Genomic DNA, 6,100 nt, shown 5'->3' with positions numbered 1-6,100 from the left:
TGGGGTCCCACCCGTACGCCACAGTCCTTCCTGAAACTGCTCCGGCATGGGTCATCTCTTCCACGGGGTGCAGTCCCTCTAGAACAGCTGTCCCAGCGGGCCCTCCACAGGCCACAGCTGCCTTCAGGCATCCACCTCCCCCAGTACGGGGTCCTTCACGGGCTCCAAGTGGATCTCTGCTCCTCTGTGGACCTCCATGGGCTGCAGGGGGACAACCTGCTCCACCATGGTCGTCACCACAGGCTGCAGGGGAATCTTGGCCAGGAGCCACATTACTCCTCCCACTCCTTCTGAACTGACCTGGGCATCTGCAGCCGTTCCTCACAACAGGCTGGCAGATGTCTCTCAGGATCCTTTTTACATCTTATTCACTTCTCATCTCCTCTCCACTTCTTGCAGCTGGGCCAGACCAATTCGGGCCCAGTCAGCCGCCTGGCGAGAGGCCAGAGGGTGAGGCCTGCAAGGCCCATAAGGCCTGCGCCTCCCCCTCTGTGCCTCTGCCCCCCCGCTCAGCTGCTTCACATCTCTCCCTTTTTTTTTTTCTGTTTTCCCCTATTTAAATACGTTATCACAGAGGCGTTATCACGGGACATTCTGCTACCAATTGGCTCGGCCTTGGCCAGCAGCGGGTCCGCTCTAGGCCCGGCCGAGTCCACTGAACAAAGGGGAGCGACTTCTAGCAGTTTCCTACAGAAGCTACCACCTTAGGCCCCCCCGTCACTAAACAAAACCATGTATGATGCTTCATATCATTCAGGGAAACTGTTTAAGTAAAAGAATTTACTTAGTGTGATAAAAAGGGGGGATTGATATAGGGGACAATAAGTTAATCACAACTATATATGTATGCACTTAAAGAATTGTTGTAGTTCAGCCCCGATCGGGACCAGACTACGCAGTCTCTCTCTCACTCCCCCCCCACCCTCCAAGAGAACAGGGGGAGATTTGGTAAACAAAAGAAAACCAGGAAAAAAACCAAACACGTGGGTTGAGATTGAACAAAAAGTAAATTTAACGGTAATGACAGAAGAAAACAAAACAGTGATGCAATACAAATATAGTATAATGGCTTACAACAAATCTCCACACCTAGTTTCTTCCAAGTAGCAGAAGGCTCCTTTCACCACCCTCCTCACTTACATACTGAGCATGATGTCAGATGGGATGGAATAGACCTTTGGCTAATTTGGGTAAATGAACCCCAGCAGTTAGCTAATTAGTTAACTATCCCAGCCATAGGGGCTGCCAGCTTCAGTTCTCCACTCAGCTCAGGTGAATACTAACTCTACCCTAGCCAGAACCAGGACATTATCCACCCCTTATTCCATACCATCTACATCATGCCCAGATCCTACACTTTCCAATCAATCATCAACTGTTTCTTCCTTTGATCTACTTGTATGCATACACACAGATGTACCAACTCCTTGGTCCGTCGCACCATCCCTTCAAAAGGTCTGTTGAGTTTATCCAGTCCATAACTTCGGGCTCCATCTGTCATAACAGTCTCTCAGCGTAGGACAGAAAACACAGTGTTTCCTCAGGTAGTCTATCTGGTGCGAGTGACTTAGCAAGTTCATAGTCTGCAGGCTGAAGATCTGTTGGTAGGTGCTAGTAGCAAGAGCCAGTTCTGATTGCATCACTGCTGCAATTGTTCCTGTTTTATTAAAGTTCATTCTTTGTTGGTATAGATGATTTTACTATAATACTTTTGACACAACATAAGTCTCTCAGGGCGTGGAGCAGGTAGAAGCAAGGAGGGACATATAATAGCTAGATAACGACATACAGTACTGTATAGTAACCGACATCAAGCACTTCAAATTATTGGCTCTTTTCATCTAAAATTAGATCTCCTTGAGGTACACATTGGACTTTCCCATCCTCCTGCATTACCCACCAAGTACACCCAGGTCCTTGAGCAAAAGCAATCCCATGCATGGGTTTGCCTCTGCCCAAGGGAGAAATGACCCAGACTGTCTTCCCCAGTATATTCCTTACATGCACCACAGGGACTTTATCCCCTTCTACAGTATGTAGAAGTTCAGATTGGGCAGGGCCAGCTCGATTGGTGGACCCCCGATGGTTGACTAGCCAAGTGGCTTTTGCTAAATGTTTATCCCAATTTTTGAAGGTTCCACCACCCATTGCTTTCAGTGTCGTTTTCAGCAGCCCATTAGACCTTTCAATTTTTCCAGGGGCTGGTGCATGATAGGGGATGTGGTATACCCACTCGATGCTGTGCTCTTTGGCCCAGGTGTCTATGAGGTTGTTTCAGAAGTGGGTACCATTGTCTGATTCAATTCTTTCTGGAGTGCCATGTCACCATAAGAAAGGTGTTTCGGGCAGTGGCATGGGACACAGGATATGTTTCCAGCCATCCAGTGGTTGCTTCCACCGTTGTAAGTACATAGCGCTTGCCTTGGTGAGTTTGTGGGAGTGTAATATAATCAATTTGCCAGGCCTCTCCATATTTATACTTCAGCCATCATCCTCCATACCACAGAGGCTTTAACCGCTTGGCTTGTTTGATTGCAGCACATATTTCACATTCAAGGATAACCTGTGCAATAGTGTCCATGGTTAAATCCACCCCTCGATCACGAGCCCATTTGTATGTTGCGTCTCTTCCCTGATGGCCTGAGGTATCATGGGCCCACCGAGCTAAAAGTAGTTCACCCTTCTGCTGCCAGTCCAGATCCACCTGAGCCACTTCAATTTTAGCAGCTTGATCCACTCACTGGTTGTTTTGATGTTCTTCAGTGGCCCGACTCTTGGGTACGTGGGCATCTACGTGACGTACTTTTACAACCAGATGCTCTAACAGGGCAGCAATATCTTGCCACAGAGTGGCAGCCCAGATAGGTTTGCCCCTACACTGCCAGTTGCTCTGCTTCCATTGCTTTAACCATCCCCACAGAGCGTTTGCCACCATCCATGATTCGGTGTAGAGATAGAGCACAGGCCATTTTTCCCGTTCAGCAATGTTTAAAGCCAGCTGGATGGCCTTCACCTCCGCAAACTGGCTCGATTCACCTTGGCCTTCAGCAGCTTCTGCAACTCGTCGTGTAGGACTCCACACAGCAGCTTTCCACTTCCCATGTTTTCCTACAATACGACAGGACCCATCAGTAAATAGGGCACACTGCCGCTCATTTTCTGGGAGGTTGTTATATGGTGAGGCCTCTTCAGCACGCGTTACGTCTTCCTCTGGTGGCTTTCCAAAATCTTTGCCTTCTGGCCAGTCTGTAATTACTTCCAATATGCCTGGGCGATTGGGGTTTCCTATTCGGGCCCACTGTGTGAGCAGTGCAACCCACTTGCTCCATGTAGCATCCGTTGCATGATGCGCAGAGGGGACCCTTCCTTTGAACATCCAGCCCAGCACTGGCAGTCGGGGTGCCAAGAGGAGCTGTGCTTCAGTACCAATCACTTCTGAAGCAGCTCGAACTCCTTCGTATGCTGACAGGATTTCTTTTTTGGTTGGAGTATAGCAGGCTTCAGATCCTTTATATCCCCGGCTCCAAAACCCAAGGGGTCGACCACGGGTTTCCCCTGGTGCTTTCTGCCAGTGACTCCAGGTAGGGCCGTTCTCCCCGGCTGCGGTGTAGAGCACATTTCTTACCTCTTGCCCTGTCCGGACTGGCCCAAGAGCCATGAACAATTTCTTGTTTAATTTGTTCAAAAGCCTGCTGTTGTTCAGGGCCTCATTTAAAATCATTCTTCTTTCAGGTGACTTTATACAGAGGGCTTACAATCATACTATAATTTGGAATATGCATCCTCCAGAAACCCACAACGCCCAGGAAAGCTTGCGTTTCCTTTTTGTCAGTCGGTGCAGCCTTAGCTGTTATTTTGTTGACTATATCTATTGGAATCTGACAACGCCCATCTTGCCATTTTATCCCCAAAAACTGTATCTCGTATTGTATTGTGTTTGGGATTTTTAAGGTTTATTCTCAGAGGGCTGCCGTGTTGAGGTGGTGGCAAACGGCAGAGTCCTTATGGTCTACAAAATCCCAGAGTACCAATGTTTCTCGGCCTGGAGATGCGGTGGAAGAGGCGGCGAGGAGCAGCAAGATCTGTTAGAGCTGCCACTTCTGGTGTTGGAGCCATCGTCGGATGTTTGTGATTTTAAAGATTTTTTTTCTGCTGTCTCGGCAGCCAGCTCTAGGTGATAATAAACATTGTGGTCCTAGTGGTCTAGGAAAGACTGAATCCTCATTGTTTCTAGGCATGTAAATGAAGTGGGAAGACCCTGTGAGGAGCAGCAAGATCTTTCAGAGCTGGCAGTTCTGGTGTGGGATTTGTCATCCGACCTTTGTGATTTTGAAGATTTTTTTCTCACTGGGCGGCCAGCTCTAGGTGATGGTAAACATTCGGTCCTGGTGGTCTATGAAAGCCCAGAGCCCTGTGTTTGCAGGCCTGTAGATGCGTTGGCAAGAGCCGGTAAGGAGCAGCAAGAGCTTTCAGAGCTGCCAATTCTGCAGTGGGATCTATCGTCCAACAGTCATGATTTTAAAGATTTTTGGTCACTGGGCGGCAAGCTCTAAGTGATTATAGAATCATAGAACGGTTAGGGTTGGAAGGGACCTTCAACGGTCATCTAGTCCAACCCCCCTGCAAGGAGCAGGGACATCCCTGACTGGATCAGGTTGCTCAGAGCCTCATCCAGCCTGGCCTTGAACGTTTCCACGAATGGGGCCCCCACCGCCTTTCTGGGAAACCTGTTCCAGTGTTCTATAACTCGCATCATAAAAAATTTTTTCCTAATTTCTAATCTAAATCTACGCCCCACTATTTTAAAACCATTACCTCTCATCCTATTGCAACAGGCCCTACTAAACAGCCTCTCCCCATCTTTCTTGTAGGCCCCCTTGAGGTACTGGAAGACCGCTATCAGGTCTCCCCAGAGCCTTCTTTTCCCCAGGCTGAACAGCCCCAACTCTCTCAGCCTGTCCTCAGACGTCGGACGATTGCTCCCACACCAAAAGTGCCAGCAACTCAAGCTCTTGCTGCTCCTCACCGGCCATTCATGCTGCAACTACAGCACCACAGACATCGGGGCTCTGGGCTTTCCTGGATGAACAGCGCTTCGGAGTTTAACATAAACTGCACAGGGGCAGCCAGTAAAAAATTTGCCCTGAAATGTGCGAACGTTGGACGATTGATCCCACACCAAAAAATCTCGGAGCCCCAATGTCTCTGGTGCTGTAGATGTGCTGCGAATGGCCGTGGAGGAGCAGCAGGAGCTTGAGTGGCTGGCACTTTTGGTGTGGGAGCAATCGTCTGATGTTTGTGATTTTTCGGGGTTTTTTTTTCAGTGGGCGCCCAGGTGCAGATGGTGGTAAACGTCGAAGCCCTGTTCGTGAGGGAAAGCCTGGAGCCCCAGTGTCTGTGGTGCTGTAGATGCGCTGCCAATGGCCGGTGAGGAGCAGCAAGAGCTTGAGTGGCTGGCACTTTTGGTGTGGGAGCAATCGTCTGACGTTCGTGAATTTTTCTGGGTTTTTTTTCAGTGGGCGCCCACATGCAGTTGGTGGTAAACGTCGAAGCGCCGTTCGTCAGGGAAAGCCTGGAGCCCCAAAGTCTGTGGTGCTGTAGATGCCCTGGGAACAGCCAGTGAGTAATCCTTTCTCATTTAATACATTCCTGTTCTTTGCAGCGATTTTGGATTATTTTGCCTTTACATTGTCATTTCCCACCCCTGCTATCCTTTGATTCAATCATTCTATGAGCAGCGGTTTGAGTACTGTTGCTGCTGGCCAAGGTTTCCCTGCAAGCCACGGTGAAGACCATTGCAAAGCCAGCTCTATCTCTGTAGGCCACTGAGGCCCACAGAAGGGCAGAGATCCACCTATAGCCCGTGGCAGATCCCATGCCAGGGCAGACATATGCTCAGCTGAGGCTGTGGTGTTTGCAAGGCCTGTGTTGGGGCAGGTGTTATGGATGGAATGCATCCCATGGAAAAAGGACCTACGCCAGAGCAGGTCAGAATGGACTGTGGCAGTAGAGGGGACCCCAGACTGGAACAGGGGAGGAATGCGAGCTGTTGTTTCTTGTGGGGAGAAAGGAGTTACTTAACACTTCATGTGAGGCAGTG

The sequence above is a fragment of the Chlamydotis macqueenii genome, chromosome 26, assembly GCF_036417535.1.
Source record: "Chlamydotis macqueenii isolate bChlMac1 chromosome 26, bChlMac1.mat, whole genome shotgun sequence".
Classification (NCBI taxonomy): domain Eukaryota; kingdom Metazoa; phylum Chordata; class Aves; order Otidiformes; family Otididae; genus Chlamydotis; species Chlamydotis macqueenii.
This window is presented reverse-complemented; position numbering follows the sequence as displayed.